Source organism: Anolis sagrei, chromosome 2 (assembly GCF_037176765.1).
Source record: "Anolis sagrei isolate rAnoSag1 chromosome 2, rAnoSag1.mat, whole genome shotgun sequence".
Lineage (NCBI taxonomy): Eukaryota > Metazoa > Chordata > Lepidosauria > Squamata > Dactyloidae > Anolis > Anolis sagrei.
The window spans coordinates 21,247,714-21,260,987 of NC_090022.1; the positions used below are offsets into that span (position 1 = coordinate 21,247,714).

The 13,274-nt window shown below is 42.9% G+C and overlaps 1 long non-coding RNA gene across 1 annotated transcript; it reads left to right on the forward strand.

Moving 5' to 3' along the window:
- Nucleotides 1-204: 204 nt before the first annotated feature.
- LOC132766758 (uncharacterized) lies at nt 205-13,071 on the forward strand. The gene is made up of 3 exons (XR_009630564.2): nt 205-308; nt 12,429-12,535; nt 12,866-13,071. It is a non-coding gene; the product is annotated as an uncharacterized lncRNA (long non-coding RNA).
- The last annotated feature ends 203 nt before the right edge of the window (nt 13,072-13,274 follow it).

Sequence of the window (13,274 nt, forward strand, 5' to 3'; positions counted from 1 at the left end):
TTTACATAGTGCTTTTAAGAGGTAGAAATGCATTCCGTTGCAATCTCAGGCTGTCATGACTGAGCTGGAATTAAATGTTTATTCACCTACACAAATCCGCAAGGTACCAATCTGGCTGAGCACAAAGTGTCTTAACCATAATTGTGAAAGTTGAAAGATGTCTCCTCCCATCCCTTCCTTAGTGGCTAATCCTCATACTGGGCAGGACAGAAAGATCTGGGAGGTGGATACATAAGCCACCTGAGATTCTCAGAGGATTGGGGCATCACCAGGAGAAGACACCAGGACAACAAGGACTGCACTGCCTCGTAAGTCAGCAACCTCTTTCATCAATAGCACTCCATTGGGGGAGAGCATCACATTGACTTCAGAGCTCAGGAAAACAATGTGTTTGTGTTGATTAAAAGGGAATAGTCAGATGAACTAGACTGGGACAGGCATGTAGCCGGGGGGGGGGGGGGGGGCCTCGGGGGGGTTCAGCCCCCCCCCCGAAATCTTCATGGTGGTTCGCGAAAAAGCCTTAATGGTGCATTATTTAAACTGTTATGTTTATTCATATCATGATCTGATCACCATACTCAATATATCCCATATGCATGGGGGTATTGGGGTAACGATACAAAAGGTTTGCTAGGCTAGCCCCTCTTTCACTCAGACTCAGCCCCCCCCCGAAACTCAGCCTCCCCCCGAAACCCCCCCTGAAAAAAAATTCAGCCCCCCCCCCCCCCTGAAACGAAATCCTGGCTACGGGCCTGGACTGGGACAAAGAAACTGTATACAGAAAGAAAATCTTCTCAAGACAGATGGACCAGTGATGGATAGGATGGATTGGTTCACATGTCTGAACCATCTGAAATCATGATATTTGCTGGTAACTTTTCATAGTACATCTGGTCTGGTTTGAAACTCAGGGACCATTCATACTACAGATATTTTTTTCGTGTCAGGAGCGACTTGAGAAACTGCAAGTCGCTTCTGGTGTGAGAGAATTGGCCATCTGCAAGGACGTTGCCCAGGGGATGCCCGGATGTTTTGATGTTTAACCATCCTTGTGGGAGTCTTGTCTCATGTTCCCGCATGGGGAGCTAGAGCTGACAGGGGGAGCTCATCCGCGCTCTCCCCAGATTCAAACCTGCGACCTGTCGGTATTCAGTCCTGCCAGCACAAGGGTTTAACCCATTGCGCCACTGGGGGCTCCTATTACAGAATTATAGTGCTATGATCCCATTATAACTGCCATGGCTTACTGTCATGCAATCCTGGGAGTTGTAGTCTGGTGAGGTATCAGCACTCTTTAGCAGAGGAGGCTAAAGACCTTGCCAAATTTCAGCTCCCAGGATTCCACTGCATTGAGCTGTGGCAGTCAAAGTTGGCATCAAACTGTATTAATTCTACAGTGTAGATGCATCCATGGTTCCATCCTATTGGATTCTGGGACTAGCCATTCAGAGCACTTAAAATTCTCAGCCAGAGAGCTCCCCTAAATGTCTCTCCTAACTACAAATCCCAGGATTCTGTAGGGAACTGTTATGTCAGTCATAGTGCTGTGATTCTGTAGTGTAAAGGGCCCTCAAGCAAGGTGCAATGCATATTTTAATGTATTATTATTATTATTTTACTGACACAAAAGCACAGTATGTCACAGCAAATTAGATCTATATGCTGGATTTCGTATCACAAAATCAAAAGTCGAACACTTCCCAAGCGTCTAGGACTGTGTGATGTATTTTCGAATGATGTGTGCAGATCCAAATAAGATGGACTTTTGCTTTTGACAGATCGCAATTTTGACAATGTTTATTGTTTATGATGATGATGATGATGATGATGATGATTATTATTATTACTATAGTTTTACAAGTGTTGCTTTCAATAACATGATGATTACTACATATACTAGTTGTGGTATTATTGTAGATATTTCTTCTCTGTTTTCTGAGAAAGATATATAGATATTTGTGTTACAGTCTAAAGTTATTCTGTCTGTTTAAAGCACATACCATAATAATGTTTGGAATCTGATCTGACAACTCTTGTGGTTACCTCCCAAAGACATTTATGTGGTTCCAGATTATAATCTAACGGGCTAACTAGGAAAGAATTATAGCAATAAAAACAACAACAACAACTCCTCAAAACATTGATTGTTTGAGTTCAATTTGTATGGAACTTGGCATAAAACAAGGCTTGCAGGTGTCATCACTGGAATGGCCCGACTTTGATTGTGGACAATGTGATTTTTTAGCTGTAAGTTGTATTGTTTATGTTTTAATTGCTTTTAACCTCGTTTAGATTTTTAACTAAATGTTATTTAATTGTTTAAATTTTATTTATTTATTTATTTCTGGTATTTCTACCCCGTTCCTTCTCAACCCCCAAAGGGGGACTCAGGATGGCTTACATTTGGCAGCAATTCGATGCCACTACATATAACAAGCAATATAATGACAATAAATAGAACATTTATTAAAAACAATACAAACAGTAATTAACAGCCATATCATCATTCCAGTCGAATTCCATATTCAAAGTGCTATTTATGCCTGCGATCCAAAAGCCTGGTTTCAGAGCCACGACTTCAATTTATTTCTCAAAGACATGAGTAATGAAGCCAATCTTACCTCGAGTTCCATAGGCAGGGGGCCACAGCTGAGAAGGCCCTGTCTCTCATCCCCGCCAGCCGTATTTGCGATGCTGGCGGGAGTGAGAGCAGAGTCTCCCCACATGATCTTAAACTGCAAGGCAGGACGTAGAGGTAGATGCATTCGGACAAGTAAGCTGGGCCAGAACCGAATTGTTTGAGGCATTGAACGTTGCCTCTGCTATAAGCTGCCTTGAGTCCCCTTTGGGGTCGAGAAGGGAGGGATATAAAAATAGTAAGCATCTATGGCAACCTCTGAGGATGCTTGCCATAGATGCAGGCGAAACGTCAGGAGAAATGCCTCTAGAACATGGCTTTATAGCCCGAAAAAATCCACAAGAACCTAAATAAATAAATAAATAATGAGGAGAACTCTTGTTTCATTTCCATCATAAGCTTAAATCATCAATGTCAACCTGGAAAACACTGAGTTGTGTGTATGTATGTGTGTAATATGGAGTTGAGGAGACATATACACACTTGCACACACATTCTTAAGCCTTTTCTTAAGTGAATTTTCTGCAATTTGGGCAAAGCCTGGCTAGTTGGAAGACTATTATTTTGCCCTGGAAGTCTGCCTAGGCTTTGTAATCTCAAGAAGATGCCTTTTTCTTTGTTTCACACCTTCAGAAATATATCTGATGCAGACAACAAAAAAAGAAAACCTTTCTGTGGCTGCTTTCAAATTATGAGAAGTTAGATTAGCCTGTCCCTCTTGCCCTTTTGCATGAGGCAAAGGATGCACCTTCAGTGCAGAATGAATGCAGTTTGACACCACGTTCACTGCCTCGATTCAATAGGATGTAATCATGGGAGTTATAGTTTTACAATTTCTTTAGCTTTCTCTATCAGAGAGTGCTGGTAACCAGGGCCGGCTCAACCCATTACGCAAAGTAAGCATTTCCAGTATAGTTGATTTTGTCCAGGGGTGCTCTTGAGGTGCCCTGGGGGGAAAATAGACCTTGGCATATGCGAGTTATAGTTACTGGGATGTATAGTTCACCTAAAATCAAAGAGCATTCTGAACTCCAGCAATGATGGAATTGAACCAAATATGGCACACAGAACTCCCACAACAAACAGAATATATATCAGTGATTGGTTGGGGGGGGGGGGGGGGCAAAATACTGTTTGCTTACCGTTGAAAATTACCTAGGGCCACCTCTGCTGGTAACCTTGACAAACTACATATCTCTCATGATTCTACAGCATTGAGCAATGGCAATTGCAGTGGTACTATCAAACTGAATTAATTCTACAATGAGGCACCCAAAGACCTTTCTGTAGGCAACCTTCATCACCTTTCTGCCTTTTATAGCCCAGGGTCATAACCATAGGTTATCACATTTATGTTATTTTACTGGTTACGTTTTTCTAGTGGAAGGGTTTTACAATGGTTTTAATTGGTGTTACTATATTATAAAACATTTAATTTGTATTTTAAGAGGCATTTATAATGTGTGCTATAAGATACTGGCCAAAATCCAATAAGCGTGCCGACAGAGTATACAGATGCACTTAGTGGCATCACTAGGCTTGGTGTCACCTAGCGCAGGGAGGCGAGACAGCTCTTGGCTTGTCTTCATACAGTAAGATGTGTAATCCTATTGTGACAAGAGAAAGGGAAACAGTTTAATTCCCTGGCTTTCCCCTTCTGAATTATAGTGATCGTGTTGCCTTATGAGCTGCACCTGACTTGAAGCTACATAGAAACAACTGACCTGAGAAGGAATAGATCATATTTTTCTTTTGGCTGCTTAATATTTTTTAGTAAAGGTAAAGGTTTCCCCTAACATTAAGTCTAGTCGTGTCCGACACTGGGAGTGGTGCGCATCTCCATTTCTAAGCCAAAGAGCCGGCGTTGTTCGTAGACACCGAAAGGTTATGTAGCCAGCATGACTGCATGGAGCACCGTTACCTTTCCACCTGAGCTGTACCTATTGATCTACTCAGATTTGCATGTTTTCGAACTGCTAGGTTAGCAGAAGCTGGGCCTAACAGCTGGAGCTCACCCTGATCTCCAGATTTGAACCACCAACCTTTGGGTCAGCAAGTTCAGCAGCTCAGCAGTTTAACCAGGCACCAAGCACTTTTTTTAATAGGTGATTATATTCTGCTTGGCTTCAGCTGTAGCCATATACATATCTTTGGGAGTAAGCCCCACTGAATACAACATGCCTAGATAAATTTGCACTTTTTAAATCTCTTGTTAACACAAACATCCCATCAGTGCCATGTTATCATTTATCATTTATGATCATAAAATATGTTTAGGTAAAATACATTTGAAAGTTGGGACAGGGGAGGTCTGAAGCAAGTTAAGATGTGGCACAACCTAGTGTCCTTCGGGCCTGTTGGACATCAATTGGAGGGAGAAAGTAACCAATTGTAATTCCTCACTCCCTTTCCAGGTGTGCAACAACAGTCAGGAAATTTGCAAGGGCAACCCCACTCATCCTAGTCACTTATTGGCTGTGGAATTGCACCTAGGCATATTCCAAATGGTATTGTGCATTTGGAAAAGAAGGAGCTCCCAAAGTAACTGGAGTGAAGATGATGCCAAAGGAGCCATAGCCTGCTTCCTTCCACAATATCCCAGAAAATCCTTACTGTTGTTGTTCATTCATTCAGTCATTTCTGACTCTTCGTGACTTCATGGACCAGTCCATGCCAGAGCTCCCTGTCGGTCGTCACCACCCCCAGCTTCTTCAGGGTCAATCCAATCACTTCAAGGATACGATCCATCCACCTTGCCCTTGGTCGGCCCCTCTTCCTTTTTCCTTCCATTTTCCCCAGCATAATTGTCCTTACTGTAGGCCACTTATCCATTCAGGCTTGGTTGAGCAGAAAGCAAAAAACACAAACGTGGGAGTCCCTTTTAATAAATGTTGTACAGCAGCAGCAGATGTGACAGCAAGCTTTTGCTACCAAGCACATATTCTTCAGGCCATCCTCTTGTACATTCAGGGCGACACTTTTGCTTGTTAATTTGGAAGGCAGAAGCAGGTAGCTGGAGGGCTCCTTGGAGAGTGAGAGTGAACTTGAAGAGTGCTCACTTGGCAGCCAGTTTTCTGCCACTGTCTCTGGTTTGAATCCATGGTTGGTTGAATCTGTGGATCCTGGGGCCATGGAAATGACAGGTTCACTGTATGTTGAGCTAACTAAGGGCTGTGTCAGCATATGTCACCAAGAGGATGGAAGCCACTGGTGGCGCAGTGGATTAAACCCCTGTGCCAGCTGGACTGAAGATCGACAGGTCGCAGGTTCAAATCCGGGGAGAGGCGGATGAGCTCCCTCTGTTAGCTCCATCTCCCCAAGCGGGGACATGAGAGAAGCCTCCCACAAGGATGATAAAACATCAAATCATCCAGGTGTCCCCTGGGCAATGTCCTTGCAGACGGCCAATTCTCTCACATCAGAAGCAACTTGCAGTTTCTCAAGTCACTCCTGACACGACAAAAAAACAAAACAAAAACCAAGAGGATTCTCTTGGGCTGTGTTTTAGTTATAGGATCTTATAATGGGCTGTATCAATAGAAGTATAGTCCTTAGATCAGTGGTTCCCAACCCTTTTTTGACCAGGGAAGACTTGACCGGGGACCACTCCTCAACATTAGCATCAAAATGGTTGTAAATCGGTTTTTGGTCAACTTTAGATTTGGTTTGGTTATTTGGAGTGCTGATTCAAAAAAATTGCACTATAAGCAGGTTTTGCAATACCAGTTACTCTCATTGCCACATGGTTTTGAGGCAACGGCATAGTAATGGTGAGGCAGTGGACCATATTTTTGTTCTTGTGGACCACTGGTGGTCCATGGACCACAGGCTGGGAACCAATGCTTTAGATTGTGGGAAGATAGTCCGACTCTATTCTGCTTTGGTCAGAGGCTGCTCACCTGGAATAACAGTGTCCAATCCTGAGCATCACAATTCAAGAAAAATATTGACAAGTTGGAACATGTTCAGAGAAGGACCAAGGTTTGAAAGTCAAGCCCTATGAGGAATATCTTAATAAGTTGTGGATGTTTAGTTTGGAGAAGATAAGGCTCAGAGAGGTCATGATAGCCAAGTTGAAATAGCTGAAAGGATGTCACATTAAGGCATGCTTGTTTTGTGCTGCTCTAGAGATCAGATGTGGGGCAATAACAACAACAACAACAACAACAACAACAACAACAACACTTTATTTATATTCCACCCTTCTCACCCCGAAGGGGACTCAGGGCGGATCACAATACATATACATGGCAAACATTCAATGCTGCTTTGTGTAAACAATACACAGACAGACAGAACAGAAGGAGGTGGTTTGTTTCAGCTGTTTTTGGTGTCATGGAAGGTTAGGCTTCAGTCCAGGGGGTGCTGTTGCTCCTTCCTCTATGACAAAGAGCAATCAGGACATCTTCCTTTTGGTCGCCCAGCATTTTCCGATCTTCTTTCTTTATGGTGTTGTAAAACATCTCCCCCGCTTTTAGCGGTACATGATTTCTCTAATCACAGCTAATGCTGTTTTTGAATTGCTTAGGTAAACAATGAGCTAGGCTGACAGTTGACAGCTCACGCCAACCCGGGGTTTTGAACTTGCAACCTTTTGCTTGCTAGATCTTATAATTACTGATGATTTACCAGCTGTGCTAAACCTCTGGCCTTAGATTGAAATTGCAGGAAATGACATCCCACCATCCAACCATAAGAAAAGCTTCATGAGAGTCAGAGCCAATGTGTTGTCAAAGGCTTTCATGGCTGGAATCACTGGTTTGCTGTGAGTTTTTCAAGCTATATGGCCATGTTTCAGAAGCATTCTCTCCTGACATTTCACCCACATCTATGACAGGCATCCTCAGAGGTGGTGAGGTCTGTTGGAAACTAGACTAGTACGGTTTATATATCTATGAAATGCCCAGGGTGGGAGAAAGAACTCTTGTCTGTTTGAAGCAAGTGTGAATGTTGCAATTGACCACCTTGATTAGCATTGAATGGTCTTGCAGCTTCAAAGCCTGGCTGGTTGCTGCCTAGGGGGGATCCTTTGAAGCTACAAGGCCATTCAATTCTAATCAAGGTGGCTAGTTGCCTCAAACAGACAAGAATTCTTTCTTCCACCCTGGACATTCCACGGATATATAAACCGTACTAGTCTAGTTTCCAACAGACCTCACCACCTCTGAGGATGCCTGTCATAGATGTGGGTGAAATGTCAGGAGAGAATGCTTCTGGAACATGGCTATACAGCATGGAAAACTCACAGCAACCCAAAGTCAGAGCCATTTGGCAATAGAATATGATGTGTGGTGGAGTCTCCTAAATTGTTTTAAGCTAGGACTGGATAGCCATCTGTCAGGAGTGCTTGGATTGTATTTTCCTGCCTGGCAGAATGAGGTTGGACTGGATGGCCCTCATAAACTCTTCAACTCCATGATTCTGTGATACGATAAATATAATCACAGAGTTAAAGGAGATGCCGAGGCTCATCCAGTCCAACCACATTCTGCCATGCAGTAATGCACAATCCAAGCACTCCTGACAGATGACCATCTAGCCTCTGTATAAAAACCTCCCAAAGAAGGAGACTCAATCACACTCTGAGGCAGGAAGAGGTGGGGTATAAATCAGATAAGAACATTACGTAGGCTCTAACCTAATCCTGAAGTATCCGATTTCTTAGCAGCCTCTTCCCCCTTAAATTCAGACAGAAGATCTAAAGGGGAAATTATCCAATAAGAGGCACTCCCCTTATTGTTTAGTTTCCCCTTTTGATCCTCCTCCTGAATTTAAATGGCGAAGAAACAGCATTGGAGTCAGAGGCAGCTCAAATTCAGAATCCTTAAGAGGCACTACCTGGGAGGAGTTTGGGAGAATAGTATGTCAGCAAATGAGCTTGAGTTAAATACCATATCCCTGACTTCATCTTCATGTTATTATGTCGCCTCATTTCCAAATGGCATGATGATTATAACTTACGGAAATCTGAGCCTCTAAAGTATTGGGTGTGCATGCAATGGTTTACCTGGGAAGAATCTTGCAGGGTAATCAGAACGTGGATATCAGATCTGGATGCAAATTAACATCACCAGACCTTGCAAGGCAGATGTCCTGGGTGTAAATAAACAGGAAGGATCACCCACGGAACACCTGGAGGCAGTTGTGTCTCAAAAGCTGGTGTCACCTTTGAGAAATTGGTGATGATATTGCATTGCACATACACAGCACTTTTTTCAAGATGAAGAAGATGAAGAGGAGGATGATTCAATGAGGCATTATTTTGGAATCCCTGTTGTGTTTCTTGTGCTCTCTGTGCCCCTGTTCAGAAGATTTCACCTCACTTTCTGTCCTTGTGATAATTGGATTTAGAAAAAATTGGCTTGTTGTAGAAGCAAGGATTGGTGATAAAACTTCAATTGAGACACCTATTCCTCATGATAATCTTTTCAGCAGTGAATTTCCCATCTGACTGATAGATTTCTCTTATTTCCTGTTGTCTCATCTCCATCTTAACTATGAGTTGTTTGTAAGTTGAATGTTTATAACTCGGGGACTGCCTGAATATGATAGTTACTTACTCAATGATCTCTGGTACTGTGTGGAGATGCCAGTGGGCTTCTGAGACATCCACAAATGTATTGGTACAATGACTGCAGAAACTAGTAACTCCCTAAAGCAATGGTTCTCAACCTGTGGGCCATGGACCATCAGTGGGGCATGAGGACAAAAATCTGGTCTGTGAGCCTCCTTCCTCTTTATTTATTTATTTATTCATTCATTCATTCATTTTATTTCTGCTCCTTTTATGCTGTCTGCCACTCCTTCCCTGTCGCTGACGAGCCCCGACACCTTGGATAGACCACATAAGCTCTAGATTATTAAATATGGTTTTCTGTAGGCGACCAGATGGCGACTACTGGATGGCATATGTTCTGTATCAGAAACTAGAGCTGATGTGGTCTATCCAATGCAATTTTCTAAATCAGCACCTCAAATAACCAAACCAAATCTAAAGTTGACCAAAAACTGATTTGTAACCCTTTTGGTACTAATGTTACGGAGTGGTCCCTGGTCAGAGTGGTCCCTGGTCAGAGTGGTCCCTGGTCAAAGTGGTGGTCCCAGGTTAAAGTGGTGGTCCCAGGTCAAAGTGGTGGTCCCAGATCAAAGTGGTCCCAGGTCAAAGTGGTGGTCCCAGGTCAAGGTGGTCCCTGGTCAAAGTGGTCCCTGGTCAAGTGGTGCCTGGTCAAGTGGTGCCTGGTCAGAGTGGTCCCAGGTCAAAGTGGTCCCTGGTCAAAGTGGTCCCAGGTCAAAGTAGTGGTCCCAGGTCGAAGTGGTCCCAGGTCAAAGTGGTGGTCCCAGGTCAAAGTGGTGGTTCCAGGTCAAAGTGGTCCCAAGTCAAAGTGGTCCCTGGTCAGCATGGTGCCTGGTCAAGTGGTGCCTGGTCAGAGTGGTCCCAGGTCAAAGTGGTCCCTGGTCAAAGTGGTCCCTGGTCAAAGTGGTCCCAGGTCAAAGTAGTGGTCCCAGGTCGAAGTGGTCCCAGGTCAAAGTGGTGGTCCCAGGTCAAAGTGGTGGTTCCAGGTCAAAGTGGTCCCAAGTCAAAGTGGTCCCTGGTCAGCATGGTGCCTGGTCAAGTGGTGCCTGGTCAGAGTGGTCCCAGGTCAGGCATGTAGCGGGGGGGGCGCTTTGGGGACTTCACCCCCCCCCCCCAAATTCTCATGGTGGTCTGCGAAAAGGCCTTACTGGTACATTATTTAAACTGTTATGTTTATTCACATAATGATCTGATCACCATGCTCAATATATCTCATATGCATGGGGGTATTGGGGTAACGGTACAAAAAGTTTGCTAGGGTAGACCCTCTTTCACTCAGACTCACCCCCCCCCCCCCCCCCCCCGAATCAAAATCCTGACTACGGGCCTGTCAAAGTGGTCCCTGGTCAAAGTGGTCCCTGGTTGGGAACCACTGCCCTAAAGACTAGGATGGGGAAACTTAAAAACCTTGAGAAGCTTTGGGTTACAACTCCTTTTTTTACCTCTGATCCACTGTCCTGATTTCTGAGAGCTGAAGCCCCAAATCAACAACTTTTTTGGAAGAAAAAGTTCGTATTTTTCTGTTGGTTGCTTAATATTTGGCATCTGTGTTCTGCTTGGATTCAGCTGTAGCCCTACAATGAGAATAAATCCCAGTGAACAAAGTGTGTGCCTACCCTGTAGAATGAATCAGCTAGACACCACTTGAATTATCATGGTTCAATGCTAGGGATTCCTGGGATTGGTGAGGCACCAGCACTCTTTGACAGAGAAGACTAAAGACCTTGTCAACTTACTGTTTTCATGATCCCATATCATTGAGTTGTGGCAGTTAAAGTGGTGTTAAATTGCATTCATTCTACAAGATAGATGCGCCCTCATTGTGCCTTGCTTTTATTATTGTTGTGTTCAGGTTTTGAATGTTTGCCTTTTATATTTGGAATCTGCCCCGAGTCCCTCCAAGGAGATAGGGTGGAATATAAATAAAGTTATTATTATTTTACTGACACAAAAACACAGCAAACGAGATATATATGCTGGATTTCGTATCACAAAATCATAAGTCGAACACTTCCCAAGCGTCTAGGACTGTGTGATATATTTTCAAATGATGCGTGCAGATTCAAGTAAGGTGGCCTTTTGCAGTTGACAGATCATGATTTTGTCAATGTTTATTGTTTCCAAATGCCGGCTGAGATCTTTTGGCACGGCACCCAGTGTGCCGATGACCACTGGGACCACCTGTACTGGTTTATGCCAGAGCCTTTGCAGTTCAGTTTTGAGATCCTGATAATGGCTGAGTTTTTCCTGTTGTTTTTCCTCAGTGTGTCTATCACCTGGTATGGCAACATCAATGCAAGTGGCAGCAAAGTTGTTGTTGTTTTGTTGTTGTTGTTGTTGTTGTTGTTGTTAGCTTCACAATATACATTTGTAGGTTTGCATTGTTAACATGATCTGGGTCTCTTGTTCATGCAAAAAATCTATAGTCCGCATGTATAAACAATTGTTCAGATGTTGTTATTATTAAAAATGCATTTGACAATTTGGACAGGAGAAATCAGTGTCCTTCTGATGTGTTGGGCGTGAACTCACATCACCTCAAAGCCAGTGCAGAGAGGCACCAGGAGGAATAAGATTGATCTCACTGTTATGATTTCTCTTTGATTTTTGCCAGAAAGCAAATCGATACAAGGCAAATACAAAATAGGCAGAAATGCAAGCAGGAAGGATGTGTACTGAAATAACACTATGGCATAAGATTTAATGGCTTGGTTCTTGTGCATTTAACAGCAGCCAAAGATGCAGAAATAAACCCAACCCTGTGTATATTGTATTGTGGTGTCTGGATCACCTTTCCCTGGGTAATGTTTGGTATCTTGAGTTGCTATTTAAAAACAAAGATAAAATAATAAATTGATGACAACGACGATGATGATAGCATATGTTTTAACGGTTTACAGATACTTTGAAAATGAGAAGAGTGACCATGCTAATAATATAGTTTCAATAGTTTAGATTTTACAGATTTTTGTTTGGATATTTATTTTTATTTGTATATTTAAAATAACTTCTCTGTGCTTTTATTGATGTCTTTGTATGTTTTAAAAACCGTTTTAATTTTTTTTGTAAACACAACAGCCCCTGAGTTCCAGTATTGGGAGCAAACATTTACTTGTATTTATTTGGTCATGAAAGTATTTACATCTCATCCCACATCACAAGATACAGGACATTATGCAAATGGCAACAACACTAATCCCAATTTCTATATTACAGGTAAAGGTGAATCTAACCAGATCTCAAGATGTGTAGCTTGGATTGTGTTGCAAACACGTTCAGGACAGTTTTCAGGCTGTTGAAGGGCATATTTGACAAGGCAAAAGGTAAGAGAACTGATAGAAGCAGCAATGTCATGCAAAACCTGGCCCCAAAATGTGTGTGTGTGTGTGTTCAAATCACCTATTGATTTATGATGGATCTATGGATTTTAGAGGCAAGGAATACCGGTTCCTTCATCTAAAACATAGCCCAAGGCACCTGGTATTAGTTGGAAGTTCCCAACCCAAGTACTAACTAGACCCTACTTTACTTCTTTACTTTTTGAAAGCAGTGCTCTCACTTTGCAATTTTTCCTCTTTGTCCTGTCTGGGCTTTGAGATCTGGGAACACTCCTTCTGGCTTCTGACATCTTTCCATATGTGTTTCTCTTGCAGAAGTCGCAGAGCATCCCTTTGAAGCACCAAAGAAGCCCCCAAGTGAAAAGGGAGACTGAAGCTAAAGACGGCATGTGCTTATTTCCTACTCTTGTCTCCTTCTCCTCCAACCCTTTGGATGGCAGGGATATGCCCTTTATTGTCAAGGGTCTCTGTGTTACATTGACACCACATTCCAAATAAGAATAAATTTTATTTGGATCTGAGCCTTTGTGTCTGAGTGTCTTTGCCAAATGAATCACATTGGTATAGCATGAGAAAGAGCCACAAACATTATCTTATAAAAAATAAGTCATGCCAGACTAATCTGACCTCTTTTTTGATAGAGTTACAAGCTGGGTAGATGTGGGGAATGCCATGGATGTAGCGTACCTGGATTTCAGTCAGGCCTTCGACAAGGTGCCTATGA